Genomic DNA, 16697 nt, shown 5'->3' with positions numbered 1-16697 from the left:
AGCTTGGAGAAATTTTGGAAAGATGTCTTCACTACATTATCGTGTATTCTGAATCAGCACCTAGAACCAAACCCCTTAATTGCTTTGTTCGGTTTCTGGGGCGAGACAGATTTACATCTGAGTCCGACCAAATGCCGAATATTATCCTTTGTCTCTCTCCTGGCTAGACGCTTGATTCTCCTTAGATGGAGAGATGTTGCCCCGCCCACTCATGCTGAATGGCTTAACGACGTTATGGCCTGCTTGGACCTCGAAAGAATTCATTATTCAGTTCTTAATTCGGATCTAAAGTTCCATAAGGTCTGGGGACCTTTTATCGAGTACTTTCATAACCTTCCTCCTGACTAGGGTTTTGGTTTTTTTTCTTTTCGGTCCCTTGCTTTCAGCTCCTTTTTTTTTCTGGTAGTAGGCATTATTATCCTCTGTTGCTAAGTGTATTCACAGTCTGGGAGTTTGATTGTCCTGATTTATACTCTCTATATTGTGCTGTGGTTGGTCTGGAGTTTTTTTTTGTGTTGTGGGGCTTGGGGAGGATACTAAGTTTACTTGTCTTCAATTTAGGTGCTTTTTTGTCAAATTCTCTTCCTTTGTAGCATATTGTCATTGTATGCTTAATTTTGCACTGTATTAATGTTCCTCATTGGGATTTGGGGTTTTTAATTTGTAAAATGTATAGAAAAACTAATTAAAAAAAAAAAGAGAGCTCACCTCTGTCCCAGGATACTGACAGACTTTTACTGCTGTATCATTGAGAGCATACTCACCAACTGCATCTCAGCGTGGTACGGCAATTGTCCTGTATCCGACCGCAAAGCACTCCAGCGTGTGGTGAAAACTGCCCAGTGGATTATCTACACCCAATTGCCCACCATTGAGAACATCTACCATAAACACTGCCTAGGCAGGGCGAAAAGCATTATCAAGGATGCATCTCACCCTAACCATGGACTTTTTACTCTCCTCCCATCCGGTAGGCGCTACAGGAGCCTCCGCTCCTGCTCCAGCAGGCACAGGAAGAGCTTCTTCCCTGAGGCTGTGACCCTGCTGAACCTCACTTCACAGCACTAAGCAGTATTGCACCCGTATTGTACTGTCTCAGTACTTTTATATTTGTGTGCTGTAGCACTTACTTTTCATTCAGTTATTTTGTTAATAACACTATTCTTCGCATTTCTGGTTAGATGCTAACTGCATTTTATTTGGCTTTGTATCTGTACTCAGCACAGTGACAAAGTTGAATCTAATATAATTAAATAGTTAAAATTAGTGCAAAAACAGAAATAATAAAAAAGTGAGGTAGTGTACATGGTTTCAGTGTCCATTTAGGAATTGGATGGCAGAAGCTGTTCCTGAATTTCTGAGCGTGTGCCTTCAGGCTTCTGTGCCTCCTTCCTGACAGTAAGAGTGAAAAGAAGACATATCTGGGTGATGGGGAACCTTTCTGAGGAACCGCTTCTTGAAGATGCCTTGGATACCATGGAGGCTGGTACCCAAGATGGAGCTGACTAATTTTGCATCTTTCTATAGCTTCTTTTGATCCCGTGTAGCTTCTGTTTTTTTAGTTCTGGACCTATTACAATGGCAATAATGTCCTGTACTGGATAAGGCAGGTATAGAAAAGGCTGTTAACTATATCTACACAACAAGGAGCAAATGAAGAGTTGCTTTAGGTTAGCAACAGAGAATTATAGCTGCACTTGAGAAGGGAAGGCCAACCAGAATATTTATGTGGAATGAATTGGCTGGGCAGCCCTCCTGGGATCAAGGGCAATTTTAACTTGAAGTGATGGTATAAAATGGACTCCTTCAATGTAGACTGTCAATATAATCATAGCTGCTTTTTCCTTCTGTTTTGTCATCTTATTTATATGATCTCTTCAATGCTGAAATTATCCATTTGGTTTTGGAAGCATTATGAGAGATTAGGTGAGTATTTTGATGAAGTACGAAGCTTTAAAATCCCATGGTTTATAGGAGTAGCCTAGCAGGCTGTATAGTTTTCTCTGGGTTACTACATTTACAACTGCTTCATTTGTACCTTTTGAGCTTTTGTACCATTTACTCAGTTTTTACAAACAGCTTTAAAATAATAAAGCTGGTTGTGTACCTGATTATAATGTCTGATATGATTTCATATATCCTAAACTAAAGATAGTTTGATGAGCCAGCAGTTCCATGCGGACCATAATGTATTACTGGTGGAGGGCAAATGTGCATCAGGAGCTTCCCATAATTGGAGTCTGGTACGACATCAGTTTAAGCCTACCATATTTTCTGGATACCTTTCCCTTTAAAATGAGAGTTGCAGGGCTGTGAGAGAAGAATAAATTACATTTTAAAAATGTCTTTGTTTCTCATTAAGTTTTTAGCTCTTTATTTTAAAATATTTAAATTTTAGTCATCTTCATGATTATTCAGATCTTCAGTGGTTTTTTGATGATTTTGCATGTTAAAGACATTCAGAAATATAGAAAGCCCCAGACACCGCTGACAAACAGCGAAGTTGAGGTTGGGGCCTATCCTCTGCCATTCGTGTTTTTTTTTGACAACTTTACGGGCAGACCCGCGTCGTGCAATTTTGTTGCTCGAGGGCTAGTTGCTACTTGAGTTGTTTCAGCTTAGTTTGCAATAAAAGTTAGGGAATTTGAACAGCATTTCCTTCTCAGGAAAATGAAGCAGATTTTTTTTTAGCAGCTCCTTGCCTATGTATCACATTGTTGATCGTATTTGTAGCAGCCCACACCAGAGTAACGGAGTGATTAATTCCCTGAAAAGTTAAATGTCTCATTGACAAAAAACTGCAGGTTCAAGAGTTGTGCAATGTTGAAGGAAATGCTTCTTGTATCAGAAGAAGTGCATAAGCAAGCTTTTTACAAAACGACCCAAGGAAACCAGAACTTTAACTTTTTTAAAAAAGGCAAGGGGAAGAGACATTTCAGTTTGAGCAAGTCTGAGCTTGGTTTTGCGGCTACACACACAAAATACTGGAGGAACACACAGGCCAGGCAGCATCTATGGAAAAGAGTATAGACGATGTTTCAGGCCAAGACCCTTCAGCAGGACTGGAGAAAAAAAAGGAGGGTGGCCCTCGATCTCTCAAACTTCTGGTAATGCCTCCCCTTCACCATTCCCGTCCCCTTTCCCCTCTCTCACCTTATCTCCTTGCTGCCCGTCACCTCCCTCTACTGCTCCTCCCCCCTTTCTTTCTTCCATGGCTTTCTGTCCTCTACTGTTTCCCCCTTCTCCAGCCCTGTATCTCTTTCACACTAACTTTCCAGCTCTTTACTTCACTCCCCCCTCCCAGTTTCACCTATCATTGTGTTTCAATCTTTCCTGTCCCCCCACCTTTTAAATCTACTCCTCAGCTTTGGGGGGGGGTCTCAGCCTGCAATGTCAGAATCAGGTTTATTATCACCGGCATGTGTCATGAAATTTGTTAACTTAGCAGCAGCAGTTCAATGCAATACATATTATAGAGGAAGAAAATAATAATGATAATAAATAAGTAGATCAATTACAGTATTTGTATATTGAATACATTAAAATTGTGCAAAAAACAAATAATTTTTTTAAAAAGTGAGGTAGTGTCCAAAGATTCAATGTCCATTTAGGAATTGGATGGCAGAGGGGAAGAAGCTGTTCTTGAATCGCTGAGTGTGTGCCTTCAGGCTTCTGTACCTCCTACCTGATGGTAACTGTGAGAAAAGGGCATGCCGTGGGTGCTGGAGGTCCTTAATAATGGATGTTGCCTTTCTGAGACTATGCTCCTTGAAGATGTCCTGTGTACTTTGTAAGCTAGTACTCAAGATGGAGCTGACTAGATTTACAACCCTCTGCAGGTTCTTTCAGTCCTGTGTAGTAGCCCCCGCCCCTTGCCTTCGCTGTCACTGTCTTGTCTTCTTTATAACTGCATCGATATGTTGACATAAGATTAGATCCTCAGAGATCTTGACACCCAGGAACTTGAAACTGCTCACTCTCTCCACTTCTGATCCCTCTAGGAGGATTGGTATGTGTCCCTTTGTCTTGCCCTTCCTGAAGTCCACAATCAACTCTTTTGTCTTACTGATGTTGAGTGCAAGACGTACAAAAAAGCTGGATGAACTCAGCAGGTTGGGCAGCATCCGTTGAAAGGAGCAGTCAACATTTCAGGTCGAGACCCTTAGTCAGGACTGAGTGCAAGGTAATTGCTGTAACACCACTCCACTAGTTGGCATATCTCACTCTTGTATGCCCTCTCGTCTTCATCTGAGATTCTACCAACAATGGTTATTATCATCTGCAGATTTACAGGTGGTATTTGAGCTATGCCTAGCCACAAAGACATGGGTATAGAGAGAGTGGAGCAGTGGACTAAGCACACACCTCTGAGGTGCGCCAGTGTTGATCGTCAGCAAGGAGGCAATATTATCACTAATCTGCACAGATTGTGGTCTTCCGGTTAGGAAGTTGAAGATTCAATTGCAGAGGGAGGTACGGAGGCCCAGGTCAACTGTACTCTTTTCCATGGATGCTGCCTAGCCTGCTGAGTTCCTCCAGCATTTTGTGTGTGTTGCTTGGGTTTCCAGTATCTGCAGATTTTCTGTTACTTGTGATTAGTTCTGTGGCTTGTCAAATTAAGGTGGTTCCTTGCTTTGCCGAAATTGTTTTCGTGACCAGAAAACCACTTGGATCAATTAAAAGCAGAACATCTGGTTTCTGTGAACAGTGGTGATCCCAGACTGACATATTGATTGGTTAACTTGTTGAGAAGTTAACCAGGTTTCAATTTCATCTGTTTTTGGGATGTGGGCATTGACATGATTGGCATTTAGTGCCAGTCTTTGGTTGTCCTCAGAATGGTGGCAAGCTTTCTTCCTGAACTAGTTGGTAGTGAGCACTGGAAAATGGACCCTGACACCACTAAGTACCTACAAATAAGTGATTTTTAAAATTATTTTATCTTTGAAATTTGGTGGTGGTAGTTTTGTGTCTATTGGTATAAAAATAACTCCTTGGTGAGTGGAAATAATTTCTGTTAGCATTTTAAGCGCTTGGTGTCCCCAGAAATCATTTGACAAAAAGGAAAAGCTGCTTTTGCATAATTTACATAAATAGGTGGACTGTGGAATGGTTAGAGTCCCAGATGTGTTCAGTAATACCTTGTGAATGTATGTGTACTCTCTTTAACCTGATACCGTTCATGTTATCAGCTTACTATGAATGTTGAGTGTCTGTGTTCCCGATGTGGCACACTGGCTGTGACTCAGAATTCCAGGGAAATAGCACAAGGCTGGTGGCTTAGAACAGGAGTTCATGCAAGACCCACGTTGGGTTGGATGCTGGGAGCTGTGCCTGATCAGGAGTTGGCTCATGGAAGTGGAACTGACCTGCCTGATATCATCACTAGAAACAAATCCATTAACATTAGTTGTTATGCCATTTTCTTGCTTGCTAATACATTCTTTTCCAATAGTAATGCCATTGGAAAATTGGAACAATAGTATTCACCTGTAAAAATGTTTTGTATAGTACTTTTTTGCTTTCAAACAGTTGTTAAAATGAATGCTAAGCTGTTGTCTCAGTATACTGAGCTGGAATTGTGCTTAAAGAATGTACATTTCTGTTCTTGTTTCTTTGCCTTTTCATTTGTATCTGTGAACATCCATATGATGTGTTTTCTGGTGGACCCTCTAGCAAAGAAGTTCTATTACACAAGAAGTTGAAGCCTTGTGTGTGGAGGAAGAGACCCATGTAAATGTATGCAAAATCTTGTCCCCATCGACTTTGTCTTTGTAAGGTTAGGGAAGGGTTCTCCCGCATGGAGATTGTGGGGTGGTGAGGTTTGAGGTTGTTGGGGTGGTGGAAAGGATTGGGACTGGAGATAGAAGAACATGATGGGATGGGGCAGTAAAGACTGGACAGATTGAATGGTAGAGAGGGATCAGCCACAAAAATGTGTGGTGGTGGGGAATGAGACAGTGGAATTTTGTGTATGCCCTGGTCCAGGAGTAGGATGCATGCAGTGATGAGGTCCATTATGAGGTTGGTCAGAGATTTGAGTGGCTGGACACGCAAGGACATTTTTGGTTTGAAGTTTAGGGTAGTAGTTCAAGGGAATCCTAAGGTCAATACTTTAAAAGTCTTGGTCTTGTGAGTCCTCTGTTGAATTGGTTCTTCCTTCAGAATGAATGATCTCCATGCATGACGTGTCATGAACATTGAGGATATGATTGAATTTCTAACAGGAGACCAATTTGGACTGAACTACAGGGATTCAATTGCACTTTCCAATCAGGCCTTGATAAAATTAATTCATGTTCTTTTACTGAATGACTTATTATGAAGACATGGTAGCAGCTAATTCGTACTCAAAGTCTCAAACTTGAAGCAAGGCAAATGATCTTATAAATTGTTCTTAATGGTTTTGTTGGACAGACTTAATGGAGACATAATTTCTTATTGGTGTTGTAAGTTCTTTTAGTTCACTTGAGATGGGAGAAATTCTGAGCTTATACGGTAATGAGAACCGAATGTTGTCTAAATCCAGCACTGTTGGAGATTCTTTTTCTCCTATTCTCCTGCCTCTTCTGATGACCATGAATTAAGACCAAGGTTGCAGGGCTTCTGATGACCATGAATTATGAACAAGGTTGCAGGGCTTCTGATGACCATGAATTATGAACAAGGTTGCAGGGCTTCTGATGACCATGAATTATGAACAAGGTTGCAAGGGCTTCTGATGACCATGATTTATGAACAAGGTTGCAGGGCTTCTGATGACCATGAATTATGAACAAGGTTGCAGGGCTTCTGATGACCATGAATTATGAACAAGGTTGCAGGGCTTCTGATGACCATGAATTATGAACAAGGTTGCAGGGCTTCTGATGACCATGAATTATGAACAAGGTTGCAAGGGCTTCTGATGACCATGAATTATGAACAAGGTTGCAGGGCTTCTGATGACCATGAATTATGAACAAGGTTGCAGGGCTTCTGATGACCATGAATTATGAACAAGGTTGCAAGGGCTTCTGATGACCATGAATTATGAACAAGGTTGCAAGTGCTTCTTTTTGCTGCTTTGCTTAAGCGGTTTTTCACAAGTTGGAACAAGTTTTCACTTGGGGCTGGGCAGCAGGTTGGCTCACTGTTCTGAATCATAGCAGCCTGTCAAAACATCTCAAAATGCCTGTAAGGCTAGGATGGGAAGTGTAAATTCAGCCTATCAGACATTTTCTGGTCCGTATTGGTAACGAAAAATGCTGTGACTGTGTTTGAAGACACTGAATCTGGTAATATTGAAGTCTTTGATCATCACAATAAGCAGGCATTCTTCTTGCAACACTTGTGTTAGTCTTCCAAGCCAGAAGTACATCACATTGTTATACCCTTTAGATCAATGGTAACAGAGATGATTCAATATACTTTCAATAGTTACTTCAATACTTTGATTGACAATGCTTCCTCTGAGTTGCATACCTACAGTGGAAGACACTTCTGAATGTCCAATTAGCTTTGCTGGGACAATCTAATCGCAAACTCCCTGAATTTATTTACATTTGCAATGGTGCAAATTACTTACACATAGAGTTGTCTGGATTAACATTGAATTAACATTCTGCTGATGCCATCTTCCTGCCACCTTAACAGTGATATAGTTCCTCGTGTCCTCACCCCATAACTTCGGCTGTCTTCAATGGGATACTACCACCAGACACCTCTTTACTTAACCCCCCAACTCTTCAGCTTCTGAAGGAATTGTTCGCTCTGTAATTCCCTTGTTCATTCATCTCTCCCTACTAATCTCCCTGCTGGTAGATATTGCTATAAGCAACACAGATGCTACATCTACCCACTCACCTTCTCCCTTGTCTCCATTCAGGATCCCAAACAGTCATTCCAGGTTCACCTGCAAATCTGTTGGGATCATCTGTTGTTTCAGTGGTTCCATTGTAGCCCCCTCTACTTTGGTGAGGCTGACGTAAATTAGGGACCACTTTATCAAGCTCAATCTACCAAAGTGGAATTTCTAGGTGGCCAACCTTTTTAATTCCTATCCCCATTCCCATTCTGCCATGTCAATATATTGCTGCCTCTTCTGTCATGATGAGGCCACTCTTGGTGCAGGAGCAACACCTCAAAATCCATGTAGATACCCCCCAGTCTGTTAGCATGAACACCATTTTCTCCTTCCGGTAATCTTTTCTCCTCCCTCTTTTCCTCCCTGAACTTATCCTCTTCTCCTCGCCTTCATCTGGTGCCCCTCCTCCTTCCCTTTCTCCTATGGTCCACTTTCCTGTCCTGTCAGATTCCTTCTTCTCCAGTCCTTAACCTTTCCCACCCACTTGGCTTCTCTTATCACCTTCTAGCTCTCTTCCTTCCTTCCCTTCACTTTTTATTCTGGTGTCTTCCCCCTTCCTTTCCAGTCTGGATGAAGAGCCTCAATGTGAAGCAATGACATTTGTTCATTTTTGTAGATGCTGCCTGGCCTCCTGAGTTCCTCCAGCTTTTTGTGTGTGTTTCTTTGGACTTTCAGCATCTGTGGAATCTCTTGTGTTTATTTATTTATCAATACAGTGCAGAATAGGCCCTTCGATCCACCACCCAGCAATCCCTTGAGTTAACCCTAACCTAGTCACAGGACAATTTATAATGACCAATTGACCTACCAATTGTTAAGTCGTTGGACTGGGAGGAAACCAGGGCACCTGGAGGAAACCCAGGAAACCCAGTCACAGAGAAAACATACAAACTCCTTACAGGCAGTGGTGGGATTTGAAACTGGGTCCCCTGAACTGTAAAGCCTTGTGCTAACCACTACACTACCATACCAACCAATGACGCAATCTCTTAAGACTGCAGGCCTTCCTGTGCTTTAAACTTCAATTTACTGCTTGCAATTTACAATAACAACTGAAAATTGGCTCTGGCTTGAATTAGTATTTGCTATATTGGTATAACTCCAGAATACTCCTGAACGCATACTTCTCTGGCCCCTAGACTGACATCTGTCTCAGGAAGGACAAACTTTAAAACATAGAAACATAGAAAACCTACAGCACAATACAGGCCCTTCGGCCCATAAAGTTGTGCTGAACATGTCCCTACCTTAGAAATTACTAGGCTTACCTATAGCCCTCTATTTTACTAAGCTCCATGTACCCATCTAAAAGTCTCTTTATGGAGGATCTAATTAAGTCGGGCAGCAAAAATGCCTTTCACTTTGAATCCCTTCCCTAATTACTAACCCATCACTTCCCTCTGTGCATCTACATTTAGCACTATCATCCCTACCTAGTAGCAACAAGACTAAGCAGAGAGGTCAATAAAGCATTCCAGAAACTTGATCACATCTACTTGGATACTCAACCTCCCAATGTCGACCAGTCTTTAAAATGCAGCTTTGTCGTTCATGTGCTTCTTGCCTCCTTCCCTGCTGGCTCATTGTGGTTTACTTCCCCTACCTTCGCCCCTTAAATACCCACTTGCTCAAAACTCTGCAGTGGTAATCAGCAGCTATTCAGTGCAGAGGGGTACCAGCAAGGTAACTATCAGGTTCACAAGCAGCAGTTCACAATTATGGCATGGAATGTGTATTATCAGAATAATCTGACAACAAATCTCTGTCCCTTTGATCTCTGCTGCAGTGGCACCCCTCCTGGACTGTCTTTTTGATTGCTGGCCCACCCACTGAAAGGGCCTGGCTCATTTGTGCCCACTCACGTTCCAGGCTGGGATGGCTGCCTTCACACACTGTGTGCAATTTCTTCTCTTCCTCTGTCTGCCTAGCCATTGAGGTGTGGAACTTGATGCCCCAGCCACAACTCGGATCGCTGCCTGTCTATTTTCCCAAAGTCTTTCTCACCTGATCTATCCATGAGCCAGTTCTGAGTGGGGGAAGTGAAGAGGGTCAACAAGGTTAAATTCCTCAGTTATTTCAGAAGATCTGTCCTAGTTCCAGCACACAAGTGCCATTACAAAGAAAGCATGGGGATGCTGCTGCTTTAAGTTTGTGAAGATTTGGCATGTCACCTAAAACTTCAATAGATGTGTGGGGGAGACTGGTTGCGTCACATCCTGGTATGGAAACACTATTGCCGTTGAATGGAAAAGCTTACAAAACGTAGTGGATACGGCCCAATCGATCATGGGTAAAGCCTTCTTCAGCATTGAGCGCAGCTATAGAGAACGCTGTTGCAGGAAAGCAGTATCCATCATCACGGATATCCACCGTCCAGGCCGTGCCCTCATCTCACTGCTGCCATCAGACCCTTGAACCAGAGGGGATAACCACTCAAGATCACTGAACTGTTCCCATGTCCTATGCACTCACGTTCAAGGACTCTTCATCTCATGTTCTTGATATTTATTTATTATTATTACTATTTTTAAAAAAATTGTATTTGCAGTTTGTTATCATTGATTTTTTTGCCTGTCCTGTTGGGTGCTGTCTTTCATTAATTCTGTTGTTTCTTGTATTTACTGTGAATACCCACAAGAAAATTGAATCTCAGGGTTGTTATGGCGACATGTACTTTGATAGCAAATTTACTTAGAAGTTTTATAACCAACCATCTACCTCTCAGATATGGCCTCCATTAGAAAGTACCGTTACTGTTATACTTGAATGCGCTCTTCACAGCTTTCTGACGTGCTCTGTGTCTTCTGCATTTGCATTCCCTTCCTTTCATCTGCAGGTCAGCTTCAGTCAGGAGTGGTTAGATGTGAAGCAACAGGCTGCTGTTCATCAATTAAATTCTCTGTAACGCCATTGTTATTGTGTCCCTTGTTCTGTCAGTGAAGGTGACAAGAAGGTGAGTCATACTGTTTGACCCGAGTCCAGTGTTTCCACCAGCTGCCTCGCCAGGTCTGCACATAAACACAGGTGTCACTTGTCAGAAGCAGCACCTGTGGTCCTATCCACCTGGAAGCCAATCCTGCCCTTTCAAGGAGTTCCCTTGCCATGACTTGGTCACCTGTCTGTGGGAGGATTCCTGTCCCTCCCTCTGGCTTTCCCTGATCAGCAATACGTCACTGCTCAGTCCTTTAACTTACAATGGTCCTTCACGTCCTCATTAATATGGAATTGGCTCCAGTGGCTCTTTTCTGTACACTTTCGATTTTTGTTATCTCATTCGTCTTTGTCCCCATGATCTGCCTGCTCGTTCCCCTCTCTGCTCCTCGCTCTCCCCTCTCTGCTGTGTCTTCACTTTAATTGCTGCTACGTCTGCAAACAGTTACACTGCTTTAACACTTCCTGACTGTGTTTGGCCCCGATCCTTGCAGGCCCCGACATGATGCACATCCTGTCTCCTATCCCCTGAGCCTGTCTGGAGCTGCTGTCTCCCTGTGGGTCATGTTGTCAGCTCTATGGGCCCTCTATGCTCCCTGTCCGTCTTGGCCATGTTTTTCTTCTTTTCCTGAGTCTGTGATAACACCTGCCTTACTTTGTGTGTCTATTCCCAGGACATTACCCTCATTGTTTAGGAACACCCAAAAATCTACAGGAATCTTCACTCCCTCTAATTTGAGTATCTGAAACTTGCTTCTCTTTGCCCTCACTGTTTCACCCCTGCACTGGTAATGTAAATTGCCTCTCCAGTAGGGGGCAAGGATAGATTCTTCAACGACACTGAAGACCCTGTGTCCACTAACATTTCACAATCACACTCTCCTAATAAACCTCTTGTGTGGGTGACCAATGGAGCCTGCTGCCAGCCATTTGTCTGACCTAGATGCTGTCCATTCGACAATCATATCAGACAGAGGGGGCACTGCTGTCATTGTGATGGGTGACACCCTCCCCCACACCTTTCATTTTTTTTGGGCAATGCCTCCAACCAGTCTGCAGCTGTAAAAAATCAACTTCACCTTTTTACATCTATTCTGGCACTCCGGTTGCTGACGTACAAACTTTATCTCCTGTGACATCGCAGCAGCTACATCCGCTACAGCCACTTTACAAGTTCTCTTACCCCTCCTCTAGTCTATCTGTCTGGCCCAGAATACTATCTCGAGGTAAGTCAATCCCTCTGCTCTCTCCAAACCCAGAACTTACTGGTGAGCTGACCTCAGGCCTGCCTTCAGTGTTTTCAGGAAGATTGGATCATGCTTCCCTGGATTATTCTCCTCAAAAGCTCGCTATTTACGCTCTGCATAATCCATGGCAGGTTCAACAGCTCTCTGAACCACTGATGTTTTTGTTCCCAGTTACTCTCACCTCCCCTGCTTGCTGCCTCACTTCCCTCTAAAGCAATGATCTCTCTCTTCATTACAGGCACTCCCGGTAGCTGCTCGTGTATCTTCCTGCACTCCCTGGCCACGTGTTCCTCAGCCATTTTGCTTTATCAACACGTGTGCATCTCTTGGATGCATCTGGTGAATTTCATTCATTTCGTGGAGCTTGTACCAGAACTCTGAATCCCCAGAAGCAATTTTAAATGCAGGCAGCTCTGACCAAATGCTCTTCTTCTCCCTGGGGGTAAAGGGTATGTGAATGGTGGTAATCAGGGTTAACGGCTGGCAGAGGTCATCAGAATTCTCGACCTGCCATTGTCCGACTGCAATAGGTGCTGTCACAACAGATACACCTGGGTGTAGCCTCCCTCATTAATAATGGGATGAATAAAGATTAAACAGTACATACCATGGCTGTGACCGTGAATTTCAGCTGTAACAGTTCTAAAGGGGAATATTTGATTATTCCCATCCAAGTTGCATAGTAAGTGTCATTACTTATTGATGTCACCTTGAGATCTCTGATGCCCCTAAAGCTGTCAATATCTGATCTTGTGCCTTTCCTGCTATGTGATTTTAAAATGAGATATAACGACCCTACTTCCTCAAGAGGCTGAAGAAATTTGTCATGTCCCCATCGGCTCTCACCAGTTTTTATCAGTGCATCTGTCTGGGTGCTCAGTAGCTTGGTAATGGTAACCACTCTGCATGTGACTGCAAGAAACTGTGGACACAGCTTGGCACATCACAAAAAACCGGCCTCCCTCTGTGGACCTGTCTGTACTTCTTGCTGCCTCAGTAAAGCAGCCGGCAAAGTCAAAGACCCCATCCATTACTTACTTTTTTTCTCCTCTTCCACCAGGCAGGAGATATAAAGGCCTGAAAACATGTACCGTCAGGCTCAAGGCCAGTTCCCCAGTATGACAAGATGAACTCTTGACCTCATAATCCATCTTGTTATGAGATTGCACCTTATTGTTTACCTGCACTGCATTTCCTCTTGTCACTGCTGCACTTCATTCTGCATTGTTATTGTTTTGTCTTGTTCTGCCTCAATGCCCTGTGTAATGATTTAATCTGAATGAATAATATGCACATCAAGCATTTCACTGTATCTCAGTACGTGACAATAACAAACCAATCCCATTTCCAGATCCCTGACCTGCCCCCGTATTGCTACTGCTAATCCCCATCACGATGGCATTGTTTTCAAAGTGTTGGTGTCACATTAAAAACACTTTGAAAACATTACTATCAAGATGGGAATTAGCAGGAGCAATACAGTCTAACTCTTCAGGTTGGACATTGATAAGTGGTCATATTCTTTTTACCAAGATGGGAAAAGTTAAGTGGATTGAGGGGCAACTTTTCCATGCAGAGTGTGATGTGTATATGGAACAGACTGCCAGAGGAACTGGTGGAAGCAGATACAATAACAGCATTTAAAAGACATTTAGAGAATGATTTAGAGTGATATCGACTAAATGCAGGCAAATGGGGATGGCTCATAGACAGTTCGGGTACGGACGACTTGGACCTGTTAGGTATCCGTGGGTATCTTGTACTTGTCACGTGACAGTGGTGTTGAAGCTATACTGGACTTAAAGTAGTGGTCTTATGATGGTGGAGTGATGTCATTTTCCCGCCAGTAGAGGTCATGTGACAGGTTTTTTTAACAGGGTGTAAAAGGAGGACCCCTCCCTGTGAGGAGGGGCAGTTCGTGGCTGGATTTGCCATTTTGACTCCATGCCACTGCGTGGTCCAATATTATGACGCAGATTGGTTGAAAGGTGAAGTCTTATTTAATGCCTAAAGTTTAAAAGGTCATTGCCGGCAGTTTCTTTATAATACTGCCAGTTAAAAATCAGTGGAGAGTGAAGATCGGAGTTCGGGAGCTAAAAGATCGAGGAAAGTCGATTTCGACGGTGAAACAGGTTCGACCTTGTTTGATCCTCATTCGGAAGGAATTCGTTGGCTGTCCCTGCGGTAACCCCTGCGAATAATAGCAGAAAGGGTCAGTGCCTTTAAGCCGTTTCATTTTCATCTTCGTAAATTCTCTGGGAAAAGTATAGTTCGACTGGGAACCGCAACAACGCGACGTGAAAGAGAATTTAAATCATCTAAAAAGTCTCTCCTTTAATGGACTGTAAGCATTTTGAACTTTTGCAGTACTACTTTGAAGAACTGTTTTTGCAACATCGCTTTGAGAACTGTTTTCGCTTTATTCCTTTAAGAACTGTTAAAGCTGCCGCACAGCAGCTGATTTCCGGTTACGTTAGTGGTTTGTTTACTTTTGGGGGTTTGTTTTTCAGTGCTTAATAAATGTTTTATTTGTTATAAAAAAAACCCTGCCTCACATATATTTATTGTTGCTGAATCCGTAACAGACCGAAGAGCTGTTTCTGATCTGTATAACTGAGTCTTCATCAGTACAATTGTGGTCCTCAGCAGCTGAGTATTGCAGGGTGCTTGCACCCCTCTGCCTCTGTCAACCCGCTCAGCATCTGGCCCATCGCCACAGAGGAAGTACAGGAGCCAAGGTGACGCCAAACAGAAGCCTTCGCTACATGAGCATGAACATCCACTATGACTCTGTCACTCTGCCTCCTGCCGAGTTTGTATGTTCTCCCCCTGATTGCGTGGGTTTCCTCTGGGTGCTGTGGTTTCCTCCCACAGTCCAAAGATAGTAAGTTAATTAATCGTTGTAAATGGTCCCGTGATTAGACTCTGGTTAAATTGCTTGGCGGCACGGCTCAAAGGGCCAGAAGGGCCTATTCTGCACCGCGTCTCAATAAATGAACAAATAAACATAGGTCTGCAAGAATACTTAACACAGGTTAACTTTGTTTATCCTCCAGCCAATCCTGGTAAAAGGCTGTTAATGAGGGAAAGAGGACATTGTTCAACCGTAAGGACTGGGTTAATGGTTGTCCACAAAGGCTTAAAGACCCATCCCTTTCCAGGGCAGGAACCACTGGATTTGTACTTGCATGCACTGGTTTCGTTACCTTAGTCTGGGCCAGTCTTTTCAAGTCACCCACTATCTTTTGGTTACGGAAAGGTCTTGCTTTCAGGCATTTGGGTGTTGTGTGGGGCTTAACAATGATTCCTTTCATACTGCCCAGTTCTCTGTTGAAAATCTCTGCATGTTTTTTCAATACCTCTTGTAGACTAGTGCTCCCACCAAGCAAGTGCACTTCCTGCCAGCTGAATTTGAGCTGCTCCAACCATGAGTGCCTTTAACAATGTACTCTCTGAATTCTTAGTGCCTAGGTGGCACATGGGGCCTCTTAACAATGTACAGTGGGAGTTTTTTTCTCTTGTTAATCTCCACTGCAATGTGTACTACCCCCTCACTGGAACAACCTCACCAGTGTAAGTCTTAAAATTAACCTTGCCCCTTCTGCAATTTCCCCTTGTAAACTTTCTCTGCCACCAGTGATACTGCAGCACCCATGTCCACCTGCATGCTCACTGTGGCTCCAGTGAACTGCGGGGTCACCCAATAGCTGCCTGTGTCCTGAAACAGATAAAACACACAAAGCATCTTCAACCACAGAGTGAGAGTCACTCGGTCTGTCCTCAGTATGCTCCATCTTGTTCACAGTTTTGCCAAAAGTCAGTTTGCCACAGCTACAACTTTGATAGCCAGTGGCTCATATTCTCAAAGTCAGTAAAAACTCATGAACTTGGGAAGATGTGCTTAATATGTGTGCTTCTTTAGTTCCATCTCCACAGATCTCAATTGCCTTCTGTAATGTTGGTCTGTGTTCTGAATTGCCTCAGTATGTAGCCACTTACGAGTCTATCACTTAACCTGTCAATCAGTGACTGCCCAAAATCAGTGTTCAGACACTTGCTTCAGAACCTCCACAAACTGTGAAATAGGTTCGCCCTCCTGATTCCTTTTATAAAATCTAAACCTCTCACCAATGATCAAAGGGTTAGGAAAATAGTGACCCTTTAAGACTTTAACAACATCCACATTAGGCTTTTCACCAGGCTTTGCAGGTTCCACCAGAATGTGTAATAAATTAAACACTTTTGCACTCATTGCGGTCAGAGAAGTTGGAACACGAATATTATACAAAATTTGATTTGCCAGTGCAAAATCTTTCAATGTATGACCTCCCTTGCTCTGTCACTTCATTGTATGGCACCATACTTCCAAACGTTGTTGTTTTCAAACACAGTCAGGTTCCAGAAAAGTTAACTAGTCTTGTGTGTGCCTCTCCCCTCCCATCCCCTCTCACCCTCCTCTCCCCCCCCCCCCAATGATTTGATTTATTTAACTATCCCATTCTTGTTCTCTCTCCTCTCAGATTCTTCACTCACCATGTTTCCTGTGGCATGTACATATTTGGATAGGAAGGGTAAAGAGAGCTATTGTCTGAGTGCAGATTGATGGTGCAGATTAATAATTTGCCATGGATTAAATTGGCTGAAGGACTTGTTTCTATGCTGTGTTGTTCTAT

At 43.1% G+C, this 16697-nt stretch overlaps 2 protein-coding genes across 2 annotated transcripts in view; one reads left to right on the top strand and one right to left on the bottom strand.

The window, feature by feature from the left end:
- Nucleotides 1–16697, bottom strand: part of atxn1a (ataxin 1a) — a 478304-nt gene that overhangs the window by 97085 nt on the left and 364522 nt on the right. The gene's annotated exons all lie outside the window — the stretch shown is intronic.
- gmpr (guanosine monophosphate reductase) overlaps nucleotides 1–16697 on the top strand; it is a 94575-nt gene that overhangs the window by 30401 nt on the left and 47477 nt on the right. The gene's annotated exons all lie outside the window — the stretch shown is intronic.

This window comes from Hemitrygon akajei, chromosome 20, assembly GCF_048418815.1.
Source record: "Hemitrygon akajei chromosome 20, sHemAka1.3, whole genome shotgun sequence".
In the NCBI taxonomy this organism is placed as follows: Eukaryota; Metazoa; Chordata; class Chondrichthyes; order Myliobatiformes; family Dasyatidae; genus Hemitrygon; species Hemitrygon akajei.
The sequence above is the reverse complement of the archived record's forward strand: the minus strand, read 5'-3'. Positions and strand labels throughout refer to the sequence as shown.